Below are 23,826 nucleotides of genomic sequence, written 5' to 3' on the forward strand. Positions count from 1 at the left end.
TGTCGAGTTTTTTTGCTTGTTCCTGTCTCTGAGATTCTCGTTGCTGAACATCACAATCCCATCTCAATGCTCCTGGAATATTCCAATAGCAGGGTTCATAGAAACGTGCAAGATGGATACCCAACCAGTGAATGAACTGGTGAATATTATTACCATCACAGCAACGCCCTTCTAGTTAAGGTTGCATCATGACTTCTGTTTAAAGGTCCTCCTTTCTTAAAAAAAAAAAGAAAAGGAAAAAACAGAAGACATGCTTAGTCAGATTCTTTTGAAATTTAATGTGCCTTAGGAGGGTGCAGGGTAGGATTAGTGACCTAAATGTGGGGTCATCTGAGAGAGGGTTGTGGAGATATGAGCCCAGTTACAAGTTTCTAGGTTTTGTTTATTTTGCTCAAAGCTAGAGATCGAACTATTGATATGAGGCAGGTCAAAATGGTCTCAATCTGTCTCATTTTACCCAAGGTAGTGCACGGCCCCCACTAAATCTTGGGGGACCCGAAATGAGAATGGAATTTAAGAAAGTCTGCGTGTTGGATTGTGCGCTTGTGCCAATGCAGAAGGAGGGCTAGCGGATTTCCATTCCCACCATTTTGTATGGTTTAAAGCTCAGTTTCTGAAAGTGCACTAGAAGCTGAATGGTTACTCGGAAAGCTTTGAAATTTGGGTACCTCAGGCAGGCCCGGGGTAGATTCGCGTTCCAAATTTGTTGTCATTTGACCAAGGGCTTCCGGAGTTATAAGCCCCTCCATAACTTCCAGTTTCCTTCTGCTGCCTTGTATTGTTAAACTGCGAGGTACGAATGATGGGATCAATCACAGACCTCATTGAGATTGATGGCTGTGAATTCATCCTTCAATTAACATAACTAACAATAAGTTAACCAAAAGCCCCCACCTTAAGCTTTGTCTACACTACCAATTTTGTTGGTCGGGATGTGAAAAAACCACCCCGACCAACAAAAGTTTGACCATCACAAGCGGTAAAGGTAGTAAGGTCCGAAGGGTAGACAAGGCGGTAAAGGTAAAAGCTGTAAGGTCCATAGTGTCGACATGGCCTAACTCTGTTGAGTTACTCACTGGGTGAGTAAGAGGAGAAACAGCTCCATTTACTCGACTAGAGTTACTCTTTATTTACACCAGGCTGAGGGAGAGAAGAATGAGTCTCACTGATCAGGACTAGGCCTTCCCTGCTATGTAAGAGCTGAGGGTTGTGTGGCTGACAGAAGAAGACTATTTCCATCAGGAAATTGCAAATTAATTTGAGATGGGCCCAGCTCAGACACTGGGCTCTTTCTTGGGATCCTCACTTCCCCAAAGCTCAGGTGAGGGGGCTTAGGATCTGAGGTTCTGGTTCCACACTAAAGCCCATCCCTGCAGAACCCACCTTTACTTTGACTGGCAACAATTGGCTCCTTTGATGGCTATCGCAATTTCCATGGAGCGACCATGTAGTGAAGGGGACTGGGAGCCCGATCTACCCTCTCCCATTTTGAGATGATCTCTTCAGGTCCGGGCTGGTCCGTGGTCTCTGCTGAGGCTGCTCACAGGGGATTAACGCGTTCTAGTTTGGATGGATGAGATGTTTGGTGGGTGCTTTCATGTCGTGTCCAAGGAGATGAGGCACAAAACCAATTTTTCACAGCACTCGGAAGGGGAGGACACTGGGGCACTGCTCACTGGGGCTGGGTTGAATAGGTGACCTAGACATGAAAGCAGCTGCTTCATCTGTTATCTCCCAAGCCAGCATTTCCCATCCTGCGCCGAGATGGCTATAGCATTCATGTGGACATGGGGTGTGAACGGAGACCTCCTCTCCTTTCATGTGTCCAGTGCTGGAAGCGAAGACCAGGGACTGTCCTGCTCTCTAAAGATGGCTTTTCCGGGAACAGAGAGACAAGGTGGGCGAGGTAATATCTAGTGAGTAGAAAACAGCTCAACAGAATGGTCACCATGTATCCTGGGTACTAATTGCTGATTTCCATGGAGAGGCCCCAGGAATGGGCTTGGCCCTCTGGGGGGACCTGTAACCAACTCTGCAGCATCCTGCACAATTAGAGCAGAAGCAAGGGGGTGTGGGTACTGCAGAATCTGGAACAATACATGGACACTTGCTCCAGGATGTGAGCTATGACAGGGATTTTCAGAGTGGTTTCAGGGAAACAGGTGCCCAATGCCCATTGTCTGCACAATGGGAGTTAGATGCTTAACTCTCTTAGGGTATGTCTACACTACGAAATAAGGTCGATTTTATAGAAGTCCATTTTTAGAAACTGATTTTATTCAGTCGATCGCGTATATCCCCACTAAGCGCATTAAGTCGGCGGAGTGTGTCGTCAATATCGTGGCTTGCATTGATTTACAGAGCAGTGCACTGTGAGTAGCTATCCCACAGTTCCTGCAGTCTCCGCTGCCCATTGGAATTCTGGGTTAAGCTCCCAATGTCTGATGGGGCACAAACATTGTCGCACATGATTCTGGGTACATGTCGTTAGGACCACCCCCCCTTCCCTCCTTCTGTGATAGCAACGGCAGAGAATCGTTTTGCGCCTTTTTTCCTGGGTTATCCATGCAGACGCCATACCACGGCAAGCCTGGAGCCCGCTCAGCTCACCGTATGTCTCCTGGGTGCTGCTGGCAGACGCGGTACTGCATTGCTACACAGCAGCAGCTCCTTGCCTTCACGGCAGACGGTGCAGTAGGATTGGTAGCCGGCGTACATCTCCTGGGTGCTCCTGGCAGACCTCGGTGAGATCGATTGGGGCGCCTGGACAGACATGGCGCTTCTCCTCTTAGAGCACCGAATGGGAGCCAGAGACTCCAGGTCATTCTCTTCTTTAGGTTTTGTCTCATGGAGATTCAGTCCTGCCTGGAATATCATGCGAGCTGGAGGCTTCTGCCTCAGGCAGCTCTCCCAGCCCGCAGCACCGCACGGTCACATCTACCCAGCTATAATGATTTAGACCAACTGAGAACCTCTCCCTTCACTTTTAAGAAACCTGTGTAACCCTTCTGCCAGTTGGAGTCGGCAGCAACAAGGGCCGGGTTCAATATCTTGGGGGTCTTTTTCAACAATGCAACATAACACCGACTTGAGCTCCCAACTAGTAACTTGGCACAATTACACATCCCCCGTTGGGCACCTCTAGAGATAACACTTCCCCTCTCACAAGCACAGAGTCCGAGTGTAGAAAAGAAACTTTTAATAAAAAGGGGGAAAGTAAGCTGGTATTAACTTGGGAAAACACTGCAAGCAGGATTCATAACATAAACCATGAGCAAAACACCCACCCCAGAGTATGTTGGGCTTTGTCCTTTTGCCTCAGGTTCTTAAGTCCAGCAACCAAAAGTTCCTGTAACGTGCCCTTCCCTTCACCGCACCACACTCACAGCTGTTGTCCTTGGTCAGCGAAGACCCAGAGTTCAGAGGTGCATCTGTGGCATTCACAGCCCACCCTGGTGGACGGAGAGAAAGGCACCTTGCTCTCTCCACTGTCCAGACATTTGCTCTGGCCTCTACCAGCCATCCTGCACACATCCACCCACCCACCTCCACTGGCCTTTGGCACCCATGTCCCCTGCTTAGCAAGTGCAGTTTACTTGACGGTGAGTTCCTCAGTCAGGGCATGTCAAGCACAGTTCTGCTGCCCTTGATTCACACAAGAAGGATACACAAACCCTTTATTACCCCTGCCCCAATAACAAAGTGTCTTGTGATCCAACACCAGCCAAAAGTCATCATTTGGGCAAAGCATTCCCATCATGCTATGTGCCTAGGCAGAGTGGGAGTGTGTGATGGTGTTCCCCGGGCTGCAACCTGGGACTGTGGGATGGCTGTGGCTCCTGAATTCACTAGCCTGGTGTGTCTCTCACAATGCTCTGCTAGCGACTAACAGCAAACCCCTCCAGGTGCTATCACTCAGTCCAGAAGCATGTGAAGCCCCACACCCAGCTAGATTGCATGAATGCTCCCAGATCCACTCGTGAATCACACAAAGAAAGGCACCAGCCAGATGCCTCCAGCTCCCAGCCTTGTACCTCAGAAATATACCATCTTGCATTGCTCAAGGCATTTAGGCACCTACCAATGGAGACAGGCACCTAGGGAGATTAATCAAAGCTCCTAAGTAAGCCAGGTGGCTAGATCCCATGGACGTTCAATGGGAGTTAGGCACCTAACCTGCTTAGGTGCTCTTGTAAATCCCACTGGGCACCTATTAGAATAGGTAGGTGCCTAAACCCCTTTATAATCTGTGCCCTGTATCTATCTTCTCAAGTTCTAAGGCCTGGGCTTCACCTGAACTTCAGAAACATTACACCTATCATTTGCAAAAGAGCCTATTGGAGCAAACCTTGGGTTTCTACAACTGATACACCACCATCTGCATCCCTCTGCAATAGCAACCACAGTGGACTTTATCCAGGGACATGTAGGTGCTTACAGGGTTAGGCAGCAGCTGAGCAGAGCTTTTGAGGGTGTAAATTTTGGACTTAGGCACCTAAATGCTTTTGCGGATTTAGCCCTTGGCTCCTGCTCAGTGGGGCTGGGTTTGGACAGGTGACTTAGAGGTGAAAGCAGCAACTTCATCTCTTATCTCCCAAGCCAGCCTGTCCCATCCTGCTCGACAATGTTTGTAGCTTCCACATGGAAATGGGGTGTGAACTGAGACCTCAGCTCCTCTCAAATGTTCAGGGGCCGAATGCTCTCTATAGTTGCCTTATTGGGGCACAATCTATTCCCAGGCCCTGCCGCAGCGTGGTGCACCAAGCATGGTGTGCCAGGGACATAACATCAGCCCAGGGATTCAGTTACTGAGAGCAACCAAAGCAATCAGACCAAGTGGGGCATCCCTAGGAAACCCCTGTGAGGAGCACAGAGCTGTGATTATCCCCAGGGGGCACTAGCAGGGGAGAGAGTAGAAAACAGCTCAGCAGAAGGGACCCAATGTATCCTGGGTGCAAAATCACCGATTTCCCTGGAGAGACCCCTGGAGGAATGGGCTTGGCCCTCTGGAGGAACCAGTGACTGACTCTCCAGCATCCTGTGCAATTAGAGCAGACACAAGGGGCTGTGGGTGCTGCAGAATCTGGAACCGTACAGTGAACTTTCACTGAGGGCCATGAGCTGTGACAGGGCTTTTCAGAGTGGCTTCAGGGAATTACGTGCCCAGCTCCCATTGACTGCACAATGGGAGTTAGGCAACTAATGTCCTTAGACCCCTTTGAATATCCCAGACTTAATATACAGAGATTTCTGTCTTGTCCCTTTGTATCCTAATTTTCTTTGCACCACACTAACCCTCAGTGGCCAGATGATTAGCCAAGGTTCTGAAGTCTGACATTTTTCAGTAGTACGTATAGAAGCCCAGGTGGCAGCTGTGCGATCTTCCCTCGCTCCCCATTCCCCGGACGTGTGCTTCTCCCCTGCCGTGGAGGGACCCTTGCTATATAGGACAGAGGATTCCTTTCTGCATACTTCTGGACCTCTCTATAGTAATGGAGCACAAGGATGCAAATCTATTTCCAGTAATGATGATGTTTGTGTGTTGGGGACACGTCTTCTAGGAACCGCACAAAGACCCCCAGTCCATTTCTTAAGGCCACCATGAAGCCATCACAAGGCACAAACTTTGATGCTTATGCCAATATAGTCACTCGCGGCCTAGCGGGGGAATGGTCCCTGTGCACCCCTAGGAAGTGATGAAGGCAAGGCTGGATGTTGAACACTGCAAAGCTCAGGGATGGATGTTTCTGTTTGGCCAATGATGAAGAGAGGGGCCATTTGTAAAATCTGACAATAGATCATTTTCCACTTGACAAAGCCCTCAGCTGGCATTTTCAAAGAGGCCTCATTTTCAAAGCTACCCAGCTACCACTGACTGTCAGCTATCCAATGAATATCAGCCTTTCTCGTGTACCCTGCTGGGACCAGATTGTTCTGCATGATCTAGAGGTGCGGTGGTCCCTATCTCAGCTGAGATGGGAGCAGCCTTATATTTTAAAACCTCAAACTCATGAGTCTTTGGTCCTGGGGTCTGTGTCTGGCTCATTTTAAAGGGACAGGGCCATTTGTAGAACCCATGTCTGGATATGGCTGCAGTTTACAAAGCCCTTCAGTGTTAGGAAGGGCTCAAAAATATGGTTTTTGGATCTGTCTTCAGTCTTCTGGGATGATATTGTTAAAGCCTCTTCGGGGATATCAGACACTCAGGGCTAGATTCACAGAAGGAATTAGGGCCTGATTTTTTAAGGTATTTAAGCATCTAGTAGGACTTTCAAAACACCCTTTGATTTCAATTGGATTTAGGTACCTAAATGCTTTTGAAAATCCCACCAGGCACCTAAATACCTTTAAAAATCTTACCTTTAGGTATTCTAACGATGAGCATTGCAGCACCTAACATTTAGGCACTTAGAAAATCCCCATGATTCCTAAAGCTTGTGTTCGGAGCCCAGGCTCCCTGTTCAATGACAGGAGAGGTAAACACCTAAATGGGATCCACAGTTGCCAGCAGGCAGTGGGGAGGTGCCTAACCTGACCACTGGGAGATGATGACTAGACGCGGGTGTGCCAAGCTCCACCCCCTCACAGAGATAGTTGCCTATGTCGAACTGTTGGGTGGCGCCTATCCCTGCTTGTGATGCATACCTAGGAACCCTCTCCTTGGGTCAGGCACCTCTGGTGTTTTGTGTGAGAAGGAGAAGGCCCTCCTGTTTAACTTTTAGCCCAGTGGTTAGGGTACTTACCTGGCCATGGGGAAACCCCCAGTTCAAGTCCCCCCTCTGCCTGAGGAGGAGAAGGGATTTGAAGGGGGATCTGCCACCTTTTGGGTGAGTGTCCTAATCACTGGGCTGTGGGATATTCCGATGTGGGGCTCCCTCAACCTCTCCTGTTCAAGCTGTTCCACTTTGGATTAAATCATTAAAGAATCATTGGGTCAGAGAGGGAGAGAGAGCACATGAGAATTACCCTGTAGCCTGGTGGCCAAAGCACTCACCTGGGAGACCCCGTGTCCACACCCCCTGCTCCAATAACTCTTTAATTATTTTTCCAGACTGGAACAGCTTCAACTGGAGTGACTGTGGGAGCCTCACATCAGAATACCCCTAACACTGATGACATGGACAGTGGCACAGCATCCTTTCTCTGTGCAAGTCCTTGTCAATGTTGATCTCTCTCTCTCTACTCCATTCATCGGTGTGGTGCCGAAAGTCACTGACACGTCAGGTCCCAGAATCCTAATTTTTGAAAGAAGCCAGACGGGGAGAGTAATTCCAATGCACCAATTGCAGGGCTTTATTTGACTGGGAAAGGAGAGAAATGGAAAGAGTGTCAGGGTCTGACATCAGTTTGGGGTTATCCTTGAGCCCTATCCATATCCCTAACCCATATTTAACGGGGACTTAAACATGAGTTTACCTTTAAACCTTCAATGGGGCCACTCATATGGTTAAAGTTAAGAACGTGCTGAAGTGGCTGCGGAATCAGGACCATTGTACAGAATATTCAAAGGAAATGAGTTTTAAATTCATAATCATGAGTGTTTGGACCAGATCCTCAGCTGGTGTAAATTCTCAGAGATCTATTGACTTCAATAGAGCTATGCCAATTTAAATCAGCTGAGCATTGGCCTGAGGCCCGGCATGACTAAGCCTTGTCTGGGATGATTTAGTTGGTGTTGATCCTGCTTTGAGCAGGGGATTGGACTAGATGGCCTCCTGAGGTCTCTTCCAACCCGTCTGTGATACTTCCAAGCAAACCAGAGTATGTTAAAAATATATCCAGTCAAAACAGCTCAAAGTTCAAACACTAAGTGCATTAGGATGAGCTGTTTGTAAATGAGCGATGGAGTAAGATATAGTCATACAAAATCTTTGCGAAATAATGTGTAATAAGGAGTACTTATAAGAAAATCATGATCTGGACATAGACAATCATTAACAGGAAAAGAAGCACAATAATTTGCACAAAAATTTCCATAGATTATTCATTATCTAGTGTGACAGGGTCGAGCCAGATGGCTACAGGAGAGTAGTAGAAGGCAGATATATTAGCCCCAGGTTAAGTAGGTCCCTTTCCCCTGGGTAAGGTAACAGGGAAGGGTTTTTTTTTTTTTTTTTTTTTTGAAACAGAAAAGAAGTTTATTGGTAACACTTACAAAATTACCAAAGGAAACAAAACAACTATGCAACAAAACAACGCAAACAGAAGGTATAACACAGCAGCTTTCAGGAGGGAGAAGTGTTCAGGCTAGCCTGGGCCCAGAGCAGGAGGGCTTCCTCGACACTTGTGGTCTTCCACCCCCTCGAGTTACCTAGTGCCGCGCCCAGTGTCACCGATCCTCCCTCTTCTGAGAGTGCCCGGTAAGATGGGCACGGCTGCGGGGTGGGTGGTTTAGGGATAGGGGTGGGGTAGACACCCATGTATTAGTGGACCCCTCCTAGATGACAGGAATGATGGTATCCACAGTGGCAACGGCTGGGGCTGGCATCTCTCGCTCTTCCCCTCAATCAAAGGGTCAGACGGAGGGAACCGGATGGGGTCACCGAGCAGAGAACCCCGGACAGCGTCCACCGCTCCTCGAAAGCATCAAGGGAGTCGGTGGACGCCGCCCAGAGGAACTCCGCCCGGATACGTGAATGTACTGAGGATCGGAAGAAGGTCCCACAATCGCAGGACGTTTCATGGGCCAACCTCCTCTCTCTGGTTTTATAAATGGCTGTTTTAGCCAAGGCTAGGAGGAGGTTGACCAGAAGATCCCGCGACTTTGTGGGGCCATGGATGGGAAGTGTATAGATAAAAAGGTGAGGGGAGAAATGAAGCCAGAAGCGTAATAAAATATTTGTGAGGAGCCGGAAAAGGGGCTGCAATCTGGCACACTCTAAATATACGTGCGCCAGGGTTTCCCTCACATTACAGAAAGGACAAGTGTCCGGGATGGGGGTAAACCGTGTCAGAAACACGCCCGTACTCACAGCTCCATGAAGGAGCCGCCAACTGATGTCCCCGATGGGCCTCGGGACCAAGGTGGAATACAGGCTGGCCCACCGAGGTTGCTCACCCTCCAAAGGTGGCAGGAGGTCCCGCCACTTTGTATCGGGGTGGGACACCAGGGTGTGGGAGTGAAGGGTGTGAAGCGTAAGTGTATATAAATATTTCCGTGGTGCAATTTGAAAACTAACCGGCTGCAGTTCGTGCAGCCGGCTTGCAGTGAAAGGGTGAGGGGTTTGTTGGGATCTACGAGGTAGGGGCCCGATGGAAAGGTCCGGCGGGCCTGGGGTAAAAGATGGGCGGGGTATGCCCTCGCACAAGGCTCGGCTAACATAAGCCGGGGGTCAAGGCAGCCTTCACCTCCTGAAGTACGCGCCGGGGGGTACGGGGGCTGGAGAGCCCCATGCGCCGAGCGAGCGTCAGGGGATCCGGCCAGTCTCTCCGGTCGTAGTCCAGGAGGTCTCCGACCCTCGTGACTTCAGCCAGGACCAAGCTCTGGCGCACCGAGCGGGACTCCGCCACCTGCACACGGAGCTGGGGGTTGTGTAGCAGGGGCTCCGTGAGGAGATCTGCTCCCACGGTGGCCGCCACGGACCTGGTCGTTAGAAACAGTTTCCAGGTCCGGAGGAGGTCCTGGTAGAAGACCGGCAGCCCGGAGAGGTCTCGCGGAAAACCCCTCGGAGAAAGGTAAAAGAGCTGCCGGTCGTAGCGAAGCCCTTGAAAACGGCGCAGGAAGGCGTGCGCCAGTGTGCTCCACGCCGAACTACGTGCACTATAAAGGAGCCTCTGCAGGGCCTGGAGGCGGAAAACGCGGACCTGAGTGTGCAGACACTTCAGGCCCTGCCCTCCTTCCTTCAGGGGTAGATGAAGAACCCCCACAGGGGCCCAGTGCATTCCTGACCAGAAGAACTCTAGAATCAATCTCCGGAGGTGGGTCAGGGAACCCGGGGCCGGGGCCAGGGTGTTGAGCCGGTACCAGAGCGTGGACAGGACTAGTTGGTTAAGCATCAGTGCTCTCCCTCGGAGGGAGAGACATCGGAGTAGCCCCGTCCATTTCCGGATCCGCTTTATCACCCCGCCCTCTAAATTTTGCCAGTTCTCCGGCGGGGAAGGGTGCATGGCGGAAAGGTAAACGCCGAGATAGAGCAGTGGACCCGCACTCCACCGGATGGTCTGAAGTGCGGATGGGAGGGAGCCCACCTGCCGCCAGTCCCCCACCGCCAAGCCAGAGCTCTTGACCCAGTTGACTCGGGCGGAGGAGGCTGCCGAATAGATGGCTTGGCATGCCTCCACTCGCGCCAAGTCGCCCGGGTCCTGGACCACGAGGAGTACGTCATCGGCGTACGCCGACAGGACCAGCCGCAGCTCCGGCTCCCGCAGCACCAACCCTGTCATCCTCCTGCGGAGGAGACAGAGGAAAGGCTCGATCGCCAGAGCGTACAACTGGCCCGAGAGGGGGCACCCCTGCCGCACTCCTCGCCCGAAGCTGACCAGTTCAGTCAGGGTCCAGTTGAGCCTAACCAAACACTCCGCGGAGGCATACAGCACCTGGAGAAAACTCACAAACTGAGGTCCAAATCCAAACGCCTGCAGAGTGCTCAGGAGGTACCCATGGTCTACTCTATCGAACTCTTTCTCCTGGTCAAGAGACAGGAGGGCGAACGACAGACCATCTCTCCGCCCGAGTTCCAAAAGGTCTCGGACTAGAAAGAGGTTGTCAAAAATGCTGCGACCCGGGACAGTATAGGTCTTGTCTGGGTGGATCACATCCGCCATCACGGACCCTAGCCGCAGCGAGATTGCTTTCGCTACGATTTTGTAATCCGTGCTAAGGAGTGAGACGGGACGCCAGTTTCGTAGATTGAGGAGGTTCCCCCTCTTCGGCAGCAAGGAGAGCACTGCTCGCCTGCACGACAGAGGGAGGACCTTGCTCTGCAAGGACTCAGCCCAGACGGTGACTAGGTCTGGGCCAAGAATGTCCCAGAACGCGCGGTAAAACTCCACGGTCAGCCCGTCCATGCCCGGAGATTTATTGGTGGGCATGCGACGGAGGGCTTCCGAGAACTCGGCCAGGGTGAGAGGTAGCTCTAGTCGGTCTCGGTCGCCCACGCAGACCGTGGGGAGTTCCTCCCAGAGCACCCCGCAAGCGCCAGGATCGGTCAGGTCCGGGGAGAAAAGGCTTGTGTAGAAGTCAAGGGCCCTCCCACACATCTCCTCCGGATCCGTGAGGGGGGTGCCGTCTTCCTCAAGAAGGCAGGTGACGTGTTTCTTGGCCCCCCTCATTTTCTCCAAGGCATAGAAGAAGCGGGAGCCGCGGTCCATCTCCCGAAGGAGGCGGATGCGGGACCGAATGAAGGCACCTCGGGCCCAGTGGTCCTCGAGGGCCCGGAGCTCCTCCCGCTTCTCCCAGCACGCTCCGCAGAGGGACAGGTCCTCGGGATTGGCGGCCAGGCGCCTCTCCATCTCTAAGACCTCCCGTTCCAACTGCTCTATCGCCGCATTTCTCCATCGGCTGGTGCCCCGAGTGTAGTCACGGCAGAAGAGCTTGGCGCGCACCTTCCCGAGATCCCACCATCGCCGCACCGAGGGAAAGGCACGCCACTGCTCTCGCCAGGCCAGCCAAAACTCCCGGAAGGACATCACGAAGCTCTCATCCTCCAACAGGCTGTTATTAAACTGCCAATAGGCCGGCCCCGGTCTCTCTGCACGGAGGGAGATCATTACGGTGACTAAATGATGATCGGAAAATGGGGCCGGCCGAATGGCGGAGGAGTGGGCCTGTGAAAGATGGAAACGGGATAAGTAAATACGGTCCAACCGAGAGTGGTGTGACCGATGGGCCTCCACCTGGACAAAGGTGAACGTGGAGGTGTCATCTGGGTGATGGTCACGCCAGACGTCCACTAGGGAGTGATGTTCAACTATCCCTTGGAGAATATTCGCGGCGGCCGGGCTCGGTTCGGCCCCTGAGTGGTCCCGTTCCTCAAGGGTGGTGTTAAAGTCCCCTCCCAGGACCAGGCACTCGTGCGAATCCAGGGTGCCGAGAAAGTCGGACACCCGCTGATAAAATTGTGGCCGCCTGGAGCTCGTTTGCGGGGCATAGATGTTAACAAGATTGACCACGAGCCCCTCCATACAGACTTGAAGGTGCAGCAGGTGGCCCGGCACGGCCTCATTGACCCCTAGCACCTCAGGCCGTAGGTTGGGGGAGAACAGGGTCGCCACTCCAGCTTGCCAGGTCGCGAAGTGGCTAAAGTATACCCCGTCCCCCCACTCCAGCCGCCACCTGTCCTCGGCGGCCGGGTCCGTATGGGTCTCCTGCAGGAAAACTACAGAGTACCCCCCTTCCCGAAGGTAAGAGAGCACCTGGGACCTGCAGAGAGCCATCCTACAGCCCCTGGTATTCAGGGTCGCAATAATAAGAGGCGTCATGCGGAGGGCTGGGGGGGTGGGGGTTTCGTGTTGGCGGGGGTGTTCAGGGCCCCTGGTGGGTTGCGCAGCAACCCGTGACCCATCCCGTGGGTGAGTAGATCACGTCGGAAGCTGCGGGCTCACTCGTAGGCCGCAGCACCGCGCCTTCCTTGCCCCCTGCCCTCCTTTATAAGGGCCCTTGTGGCCTGGAGGATTTGATCAAAGTCCCCCCATAGCTGAAGAGCCAGCTGTGCCCTATCGCGGGCACCACGGGTGTGCTCTAGGAACTTCCATAGTGCATGCCGCAGCTCATGGGGGGGTGGGGTTACAATTCCCGAGGTGTTCCTTGGTGGGACTCTTAATACAGCCTCGTGGTCAGCTAAGACGGGTAAACAGGGTGCGGACCACCGACGGGGCGTCTGACAGGCTGGGGTTATTAAATTCATTTCACGCCTTGGGGTGGAGGGGGATGGCAGGGGAAAAATTACCACTCCTAATGGGTCGCGGCTAGAAAGTGCAAAGACTGCTCCCTGGGGGGAATCTGCGAAAGGCGGAAAGGAAATAACCCCAGGGCGGCATTAGCATTGCAGGAGGAGGGGACTTGGGCAGGGACAGGGGTGGGGGCAAGGGCAGGGGTAAGGCTCTGGGGTTCAGGAGGCAAGCAGCTAAAGGAAAGTGCCTCCTGAGCAGAGTCAAGGGTTAAGGGGTAAGGGAGGGGGCTCCCAATAATGCTAGGCACTGGCTCCATGGTGGTCTTAGTGGCCATGGCATCAGGTGGTGGACCACCTTCTGCAGGGTGCTCACCCGGGAAGGCAATTAGGGGGAGGGAGCATGGGGAAAGGGAGGCTGGGGTAAGGTTGCCCAGCTCGAGGCCAGCCAGCAGCAGATCATCCCCTCCCTGGGTGACCGGGGTCAAATCTAGGGCCTCAATCTCCGCATACACGGGGGAGAGGCCAGCTCCTGCCACCCCGGGGGCCTCTCCTCCAGGGCCCGCCTCAACGGTCGCCTCGGGGTCCGCGGGGGGTTCAGGTGGTATCCAGGCGGAAGGGGCATCCTCAGAAGTCTCGGAGGGGAGAGTCTCCCGTGGAGGGGGGATTCTGCCCTCCAATGCCAGTCCGTCTTCCCCTCTCGACACCAGCGGATGGATCTCACTCGTGGCCGTGGCGGGAGGCTCGATGTCAGTGCCTCCTTTCCTGGTCTTCCGGAGGGCTTCCGCGTCGAATGGATGCAGCGGAGCTCGAGCCTTCCGCTTGCCTCGCTTCCCCTGGACTAGGGTCCAGCCCTCCATAGCGTCATCTGGGGGCTGGTTAGCAGGGGTCGTGTCGGGGGGCGGAGGTGATGGTTCAGGGGTTCGGGGGGGTAGCGGTGAGGCAGCATGAGGGGCAGGGGTTTCTCCTTGGGGCGGGCCCTCTCCTATACCCGATAATATCCTTGCCACACCCTCCTCCATAGGCTTTGCTGGATTGGTACTAGCAAGGGTGGAACTCCCTTGCTCGCCCGGGCGTTGTAGGAAAGGTATCTCTTGGGCCCGGACGGGAGCAGCGATGGGTCAAGTAGGAGGAGGGTTGGTTTCAGGTGCCGGGCAGCCAGGGGCGTCGGCAGCAACGGGGCCGATGTCCTGCCGGGTCTCGGTGGTTTCGGGTGCCCCTCCCCCCCGGGCCAAAGGGCAGTCTCTGCGGACATGCCCCACTGAGCGGCAGAGGTAGCACCGGGCCTCTCTGGTAGAGTAAAAGACCCGATAGCGGGCTCCCTGGTAGGGGACTAGAAAAGATCCCTCGAGCGCCTCTTCGTCACGCACTCCTGCCGGCGGTAGAAGCTGCACTTGCCGGCGGAACGAAAAAATGTGACGGAGGGTGGGGTCCTTGCAGCCCAACGGGAGAGGGCTGATGACAGAGACAAGTTTCCCCAGAGTGGAGAGAGCAGGTAACAGGGCAGCATTGGGTAAGAAGGGAGGAACGGAGGTGAGGACGAGGCGAACGCCCAGGTCTTCTAACGGTTCTAGGGGGACAAACACCCCCCCACCGTCAGGCCCCTCTCCACTGCCTCCTGGGCGGCATCCTCCGAAGCTAAGAAAAAAACGAACTTCCCATACATCTTGGAGGCCGTCACAATAGCCGTGAGTCCTACCACCTTCGCCAACGCCTGCACGTATGTCTCCACGTGGGGCGAGGCGGGCACCGGGAGGCAATGGACACCGTGCCTCCTGGTCACGGTGGGGAAAGGGCCCCGGCCGCTGGTGATGGTGGCGGAGGCGGGGAGGGGCGAGATGACGAGGCGGCAGGCAGGGGGGAGCACGTTGCCGCCCGGGCATATGTCCTGGGGGCCGGGGAGGGACAATCGCAGAGCTGGTGGAGGGAAACAAGGGAGGGGCACCACGGTTGATGACGAGGCCACAGCGGTGGGGGCAGCCTCTGCCATGGAGGGCTTAGTGGTTTTAGCGGGGCCCTTTCCTTTCATCCCGCCCTGGCCCTTCCGGCCAACCCAGGGGGGTTTCCTAGAATCTGGGTGGGCGGTGGGTGCAGCAGCAGCAGCAATCATCCTGGTGCCTCCTGCTACCGGTGCCCCAGCAGGGGGGGTGGCAAGTATCTTGACAATAGTGGGGGGGGGACCTTGGGGGTCGGGCAGGGGTGGTGGTGGGGGAGGGACAACTAATTTTGTTGAAGCAGTCTCGCCCCTCTCGTTCCCCACCATTGTGAGCAGGGAGAGACAGGAAGAGACCGGAAGGAGGAGGGGGGAGGGGAAAAAGCGAAGTAGCCCCTCCTTCCGCTAGGCTGCGGGCAGGGAGGGGGGGAATGCCGAGGGGGTTAGACTGGGAGGGGGGGGAAACAAAATCGGGGTCCAGTAATAGGGGCAAGCTGTGGGATAAGCAATCCGGGGCGGGGGGGTGCAGAACCCACACACGTTTGTCCAAAGAGTCTCGGTTGGTCGGCTGTTATGTTCGGTCCGGAAGGCAAAGTTCAAAGCGAACAGCTGGATCAGAAGGGAGATGGCAGGTTGCCAGCAGGGACAGACGGCGGGGGGGCCGTGACAGTTGTAATAACGATGGGGGGTAGGGGCACCGATGGGTCGGGGGTGGGGGTCTCCACGCCACACCCCCTGTGCCGCCACAAACGCAAGTAACCACAGTCAAACTCCCCCCCACGAGAGTATAATTCAGAAAATTACTCAGTCTTACGGCCCCCTTCACAATGATTTATAGCTCTCCTGGATTATTTCTCCTGTCTGCTGAAACCTTCTTCTCCGGCTGTATTGGCTGTGTTCCAAGGCTTCCGGCATGCTAAGAATGTTGTAAAGTCCGATCTGCTGGCAAAACGGCTGGGTCTGGGGGTTTCCACTCCCCCCTCCGGACAGCAAAATCAGCAATCTTCCCCCCCCTCCTCCGGGGGCTCAGCTGAGGCAAATAGCTGCGCCCGAAAGCAGGCGTGGAGGGGGGGCGGGTGCTGGCAAACTAAGGGCTGAAGCACGTAGACGGAAAAAAACCAAAAAATCAAAAGAAAACAAAAAAAAGCGTCTGGCCCATTTGGGGGGGACTAAGGCAGGTGCAAAAAGTAAGAAAAATCCAGGCCAGGGGGCTTTAGGAAAGAATAGAAAGCAGATAGCTGAGGAGCAAGCAAAGGACGTTCCGTTTCCTAACAGGAAAGGTTCAGAACAATCAGGAACCTTCTGGAGACAATTAAGACAGACAGGCTGATCTAATCAAGAAGCTGCTAGAATCAATTAAGGCAGGCTAATCAGAGCACCTGGGTTTAAAAAGGAGCTCACTTCAGTTTGTGGTGCACGTGTAAGGAGCTGAGAGCAAGAGGCGCTAAGAGTGAGAATGTGGACTGTGGGAGGACTGAGGAATAGAAGCATTATCAGACACCAGGAGGAAGGTCCTGTGGTGAGGATAAAGAAGGTGTTGGGAGGAGGCCATGGGGAAGTAGCCCAGGGAGTTGTAGCTGTCGCACAGCTGTTCCAGGAGGCACTCTAGACAGCTGCATTCCGCAGGGCCCTGGAGTCGAGGACGAGCCCGGGTTCCCCCCAAACCTCCCAACTCCTGGTCAGACACAGGAGGAGTTGACCTGGACTGTGGGTTCACGAAAACGGCCAAACTGAGGGCTGCCGTGAAGCTCAAAGGCGAACAAATCTGCCAATAAGCGCAAGACCCACCAAGGTAGAGGAGAAACTTTGTCACACTAGCTAGCTAGCTCATGTAATTCACAATCAAATAGAAATCTATCATTATCACTAAATGAGGTTGTGGGTTAGGACAAGGAATGGTCCTGTCTGTCTGTCTCTCTAGCTAATCACATACTCTGCTTTTGTCTGTCATATATGAAGTGTACACAACCATGCACAAAGATGATATTCTAATACTACTAACAGGCCAACTTCTGAGATCCTTTCTCAGCTTGGGTGTGAGTACATCTACATGGGAAGGCGTATGGAACACCAGATCAGTGCACATGATGGCACTTGTCCACTTACACCAGGGCTAGAACAAAATGACCCCAGACAAGAAGACAAGAAGACCCGAGACACTAGTGTTCATGTCACTTACTTTACAATAGTCTTTCCACCATAGCAAGAATGACACTGTTTTTACATCCCCACAACAGAACAGATGTGGACAAATTGGAGAGAGTCCAGTGGAGAGCAACGAAAATGATTAGTGGGCTGGGGCACATGACTTATGAGGAGAGACTGAGGCAACTGGGGTTATTTAGTCTGCAGAAGAGAAGAGAGAGGGGGGATTTGATAGCAGCCTTCAACGACCTGAAGGGGGGTTCCAAAGAGAATGGAGCTAGGCTGTTCTCAGGGGTGGCAGATGACAGAACAAGGAGCAGTGGTCTCAAGTTACAGTGGGGGAGGTCTAGGTGGGATATTAGGAAACACTATTTCACTAGGAGGGTTACCTAGGGAGGTGGTGGAATCTCCATCCTCAGAGGTTTTTAAGGCCTGGCTTGACAAAGCCTTGACTGGGGTGATATAGTCGGCGTTGGTCCTGCTTTGAGCAGGGGATTGGACTAGATGACCTCCTGAGGTCTCTTCCAACCCTAATATTCTATGATGCTATACTCATTTAGGTTAAAATAATAAAAAGATGCCTTACATATTGTCAAGGTTCCTTCCCCACTCTGAACTCTAGGGTACAGATGTGGGGACCTGCATGAAAGACCCCCTAAGCTTATTCTTACCAGCTTAGGTTAAAAACTTCCTCATGGTACAAACTTTGCCTTGTCCTTGAACCCTATGCTGCCACCACCAAGTGTGTTACACAAAGAACAGGGAAAGAGCCCACTTGGAGACATCTTCCCCCAAAACATCCCCCCAAGACCTACACCCCCTTTCCTGGGAAAGGCTTGATCAAAATCCTCACCAATTTGTACAGGTGAACACAGACCCAAACCCTTGGATCTTAAGAACAAAGAAAAAGAAATCAGGTTCTTAAAAGAAGAATTTTAATGAAAGAAAAGGTAAAAGAATGACCTCTCTAAAAATCAGGATGGTAAATACCTTACAGGGTAATCAGATTCAAAACATAGAGCATCCCTCTAGGCAAAACCTTAAGTTACAAAAAGACACAAAACCAGGAATATACATTCCATTCAGCACAGCTATTTTTTACCAGCCATTAAACAAAAGAAATCTAATGCATTTCTAGCTAGATTACTTACTAACTTTTTACAGGAGTTCTGAGCTGCATTCCTGATCTCTTCCTGGCAAAAGCATCACACAGACAGACATACCCTTTGTTCCCCCCACCCTCCAGCTTTGAAAGTATCTTGTCTCCTCATTGGTCATTTTGATCAGGTGCCAGCGAGGTTATCTTAGCTTCTTAACCCTTTACAGGTGAAAGGGTTTTGCCTCTGGCCAAGAGGGATTCTATAGCACTGTGCAGAGAAAGGTGGTTACCCTTCCCTTTATATTTATGACACATATCTTTAATAATACAATAATATCCCAACAATCTACACATAATCATGTCAGTAGGAACTAAGCCATGCATAATCCTCTTTTGCACTCTTTTGTCATTGTGGGGAGCAAACCTTCAGTTCGCTCAGAAAACCCATCAAAGAGATGACATATGGATACTCCCAAGAAGGGACAAACATTGAAAATCCCATCTCATCAAACACTCACCATCTTCTCAGGCCTTTCCACCTCCGAAACCTCCTAAAACAAACAAACAAACCAAACCACCAATCAACCAGTTAAGCAAAAATAAGCTAAAAATCTGACAAACAAACAAACAAACAAAAAACACAAAGAACAAATGCATCGATACCTCCATCTGAGTTTTTATCCCAAAATATAAGAAGAGCCAAAGACCTCACCAGGGACTCTGCTATGGCTACTGATTTTATAGGCAAGGGTCTCAGGTAGTATGGTGATCGGTAGCAGTATATGATATATTCCAATCTTATTTACATTGGTGTAAACCTATAGAAACTCCTTTTTTTCCTGAGTCATGTTTGTCTCTATCTTTACTAGTGCAAATACCCAATTCCGCATAAACAGAGTGCACAGTATTTTCTCATGGAGGCAATAATGTCATCAGATTTTATTTATAAAGAAATACAGAATGAAATTGCTACCAAAGGAGACATATGGACATTTTGTTCTTAGTGAATAACCTCCAACCTATCTGTTTACTCAGTGCACCTTTGATCTCTTTGTTTCTCATGCTGTAGATGATCGGATTCATCATTGGTGGCAACACAGAATAGAGAACAGCCACTATGAGATTCAGACCTGAGGTTGAGCTGGAGGTGGGTTTCAGGTAGGCAAAGGCAGCAGTACTAAAAAACAAAGACACCACGGTGAGGTGAGGGAGGCAGGTGGAGAAGACTTTATGCTCACCCTGCTTAGAGGGGATTCTCAGGACTGCTTTGAAGATCTGAACATATGACACAATGATGAAAAGAAAGCAGCTTAAGCCTAAGAATGAACTAAAGATGAGAAACCCAACTTCAATGAGGTACAAGTCAGAGCAGGCGAGATTGAGGAGCTGGGCGATTTCACAGAAGAACTGATCCACCACGTTGCCTCCACAGAAGGAGATTTCAAAGGTGATCCCAGTGTGCAGTGCAGAGTAGAGAATTCCAGTGATCCAGGCACTGGCTGCCATTTGGACACAAGCTCTCCTGTTCATTATAGTCTCATAGTGCAGTGGTTTGCAGATGGCGACGTATCAATCGTATGCCATGATGGTGAGTAAGACAAAGTCGGTTTCAGCAAAGAAGATGAAGAAAAGGACTTGGGTGACACATCCAGAATAAGAAATCGATCTGGTGTTCGTGAGGGAACTGGCCATGGATTTGGGGATGGTGACAGAGATGGAGCCGAGGTCTAGGATGGACAGATTCATCAGGAAGAAGTACATGGGGGTGTAAAGGTGGCGGTCAAGGGCTATGGCTGTGAGGATGAGAAGGTTCCCCAGCAGGGATATCAGGTAAAGCAGTAGAAACACCACAAAGTGTAAAATCTGCAGCTCCTGAATGTCAGAGAATCCCAGGAGAAGGAACTCGGTCACGACAGTTTGGCTGGACATTTTCTTCCGCAGTACACTGTGCGATGTCTGTGGAGGGAACGAGAAAGACAATGGTCAGGATTAGAGCGACAAAGGGAATGGCTCTGATTCCCCTTTCCCTAATATCTCATTCTATGAATGTCAAAGGTGCACAGAACTCATCACTTACAATGAGTAGGTGTTGTTAGTGTTCCTCGCCTCTGACAATCAAGGAGTCACGTTACCACACTAGTGTAAATTAGGTCAGCTCCTTTAAAGTCAATGGAGCTTCGTCACTTTATCTCATCTGAGGATTTGGCCCAAGGTGTGGCTTGATAAAATGCAATATGAAGGATGGAACAAAGCACACTCCAAACCCAACAATTCTCACAACTTGGATATGAAACTGATCAACTAAAATTCTAACACAGCCTGATTCTCACTTTGCAGGGCAATATGATGTTGACTCACCCAGCAACGTAAATAGCAGCTCATCTGTCATTTTTCCACCCCAAACTCTGTGCATAGAGGCTGGTTGGAAATTTTCAGCTGTGTTCTTTTTAATGGAGATTGGTTTTTAAGATAAATAACAACACATCTCACAATCTGTCTGCTTTTCTCAAACATTTTGGGATTGTTTTGTAAAAAAAATGAAAACTTAAAAAAACAAACTATATTGGTTTTGGAATAAAAAAAATCAGTTTTCAGCAGAAAGTTTTCATTTGCCAAAAACTGGGGGGGGGAGGGGGGAGCGGGGAATGGATTTAGGGTGTTCAGTGAAAAGTAAACATTTTCCTGATGGGAGGAAAAATTCCAGTCAGCAGTAGGTATTTGATTAAACTGATGGGAAAGGTCTTAACCAGTTCATATTGTAATTCATATTTATCATCTTAATTCTTCCCTGTATGTTGATCCCCCAACACATTTAATTGAAACAGCAAACTTCCTGTGCTAACCTTTGTGCCTTTTTCCCAACGGAAGACACATTCAGTCATCCAGCACTAGGATTTTTTGGTCACTATCTATATAGCAGAATCTAGAAGCTAAGGGCACAGGTATCTGAGAATCCTTTCAGCCTCATTCAGCGATTGAACTAGACTCAAACCGATTTCTCTCTGCAGACGAGCTGTGAGTAGCTGGCATTGAGCTGCACTGACATTAAAGGACTGATGCTGCGGGAAGGTGATTTATCCACGTCTATTTCCTGAGGGCTAGCAAGACTCACGCCCTGGAGCCCTGCAGAGCTCAGAAGCAGAGATTCAGAGGCAAGGGCACAGAAACAAAGGTGATAACACCAAAAGGGCCATTCAGACCCTGTAGTCTGACCCCAGCATAACACAGGGAGTACAATCGCCACCGGGGTTCCCTGATTCCAGCCAAGCTTCTGTGTTATCTGTGGGCCACGATTAAAAGATAAAAAGAAAAGGAGTACTTGTGGCACCTTAGAGACTAACCAATTTATTTGAGCATAAGCTTTTGTGAGCTACAGCTCACTTCATCGGATCTGTAGCTCACGAAAGCTCATGCTCAAATAAATTGGTTAGTCTCTAAGGTGCCACAAGTCCTCCTTTTCTTTTTGCGAATACAGACTAACACGGCTGTTACTATGAAACCTGTGATTAAAAGATAGCACCTAACCTGCTCAGATGCTATTGTAAATCCCCAAAGGCACCTTTCTCCTTCTTTAGGTGCTTAAACCCTTTGAAATCCTGGGCCTGTGTCTATCTTGTTAACTTCCAAGGAAATCCTGGAAATATGGGTTCTAGTCCCATTTACCTCCTGTATGTCCTTTGGAAACATTGAGATAGACTGGCTTTAACTGGTGGTTCAACTCTGAGTCTAAAGATGCTAGTGTGCATAACATATCAACTGTGGCTATCAGCTCTGCTGCTTATTCAATTTTGACCTTCCAGTAATTATCCCTTTGACACAGAAACAAACCCAGTTTCAAGAGAAAAAATGGTTTTGAAATTATGCTATTATTGAACAGTATTAGTGTTCCCCTCCCTTGTTTAAAGCTCCATTCCAAATTAGAGATGTTTGGAAATTTAGATTTTTTTTGTAGTAGTAGGAAAATGAGGTTTTTTTGTAGGAAAACGAGTTTTTGAACTAAACAAAAATGTTCAGGGAAAGTATCTCCTATACTCAGATATTTGGTTTCGTTTTTTTTGAAATCTGCAAATCCCAATATTCTTTGGTTTGCAATGTGCAATTTCCAGTTTACAGTAGTTTTTAGCTGAAAAGAAATTAGTTGTTGCTTGCTAAACCCTGCAAACATTTCTGATTTCTGTTGCAAAGTCATTGTCCCCCTTCTTTTTCTCTGACTGGATCTAGATGTCTGACTAGACTGAGAGTTAATTCCTTAAAGAGTTCAAATTCTAACTTAAATTTCAGTTCTTACATTCTGCTGAAAAGAAATCTGACAGGCTCTAGCTGTTTGATAATAAAAGTCTTTAAAAGTTCCAATTACAATTCATATCTCTATTATTAAATTTGTCTGTATATTAATACCTTCACGTGTAGAATTGAAAGCAAAAATGTAGTCTGTTGGTCTTTGTGGATTTTTTCCCAACATGCGATGCTTTTGATCCTCCAGCACCAGGATTCTTTGGTCATCTCTCTCTCATGCCCCCATCACTGTATTATTCAGCAGCAGTTTTCATGTCCCTTCACTGGATTTCCTGAGTCTCTCTGCAGTTCCTGGTAGACAGGGATCCACTCCACAGAGGGGCGCTCCCTGCTCCCCTCCTTGGACAGGCTTGGCTGGGAGACGAAGGACTAAATGGGATCAGAGACTGAAAACTCCTCCCAGCTCTGGAGCTGATCCTGTCTTGTGCAGGGTTCAGATATTGCCACAGCCCAGGATGTCCCTACTCTGGGGCTAAACAGTTGAATCCGGTCTCCAAGGCTTTACGCCCAGCTCTGATCTCACCTCTGGAGCAAACCACCCTGACAACCTGCCCAACACTAACCCCACAGAGGGAGAACAGTACCTGCCCTTTATCTCACTTGATGGCAGCATCCCTGGAAGGACCCTTGGCTAAAAACAAGGCAGGGCAGAGGCCCAAAGCATGTCCCAAGTTGTTTGTAGAATGAATCATAGAATGAATGAATCATAGAATCTCAGGGTTGGAAGGGACTAAAACAGCGATTTCTAACAGAGACACATGATCCACAATAGCGAAGAGCCTTGTCGCACCAGAATCTCAGCTGGCCTGGAATAGCCTGTTCCTTCATTAACATCACGTAATCACTTCTGGGGGAGCAGAGACTTTTTTTTCCTCCTGCATTGTATCAGCAGCTCTTGGGATGCCTCTGCTACAGGAACCCACAGCTCAGGCTGCCTTGTCTGACTGAAGTCATTCACCAAGAGGTACCCAAAGGTGAAGACTAAAAACTAAGGACCAGGTCATGGGCTTGTGTAAATTGTTACACTTCCATTGAGTTCATGGTAGTTTGGCCTATTTACGCCAACTGGGAATCTGGGCCTTGGATTTCCGTCGAGCAATGTCAATTTACATCAGCTGGGGATCTAGCCCATTACACAGTTATAAATCCATATTTTTTGCCTGCCAATGTGATCCGAAGCTGATTTGAAAGTTCTGAACCTGTCTGCACTTTCTTAGCTCTTTGCCCCATGGGTTTAATTACAAATGTAACTTTTATTGGTGGCGGAGAATGGTTCAGTCCCTCTAGGGATAGAACTTTGGAGAAATTCAGTGTTGCACAGTTTTCAAGTATCTCATCTTCAACTTCTGTTGGGATGAATGGCCCAAATCTTTCTTTCTTTCTTTCTTTCTTTCTTTCTTTCTTTCTTTCTTTCTTTCTTTCTTTCTCAGCCATTACATTAATTTTTCTCTTGCTACAGACAGCACTAAACTAAAAAGCTCAATGGGCTACAGATGCAACGCTGCAAGCGTTTTAAAAAATATTGA

At 50.4% G+C, this 23,826-nt stretch overlaps 1 pseudogene; it reads right to left on the reverse strand.

Moving 5' to 3' along the window:
* Positions 1–18,973: 18,973 nt before the first annotated feature.
* LOC144276702 (olfactory receptor 14A16-like) lies at positions 18,974–19,933 on the reverse strand (annotated as a pseudogene).
* Between the last annotated feature and the right edge of the window lie 3,893 nt (positions 19,934–23,826).

The sequence above is a fragment of the Eretmochelys imbricata genome, chromosome 17 (assembly GCF_965152235.1).
Source record: "Eretmochelys imbricata isolate rEreImb1 chromosome 17, rEreImb1.hap1, whole genome shotgun sequence".
Taxonomy (NCBI): domain Eukaryota; kingdom Metazoa; phylum Chordata; order Testudines; family Cheloniidae; genus Eretmochelys; species Eretmochelys imbricata.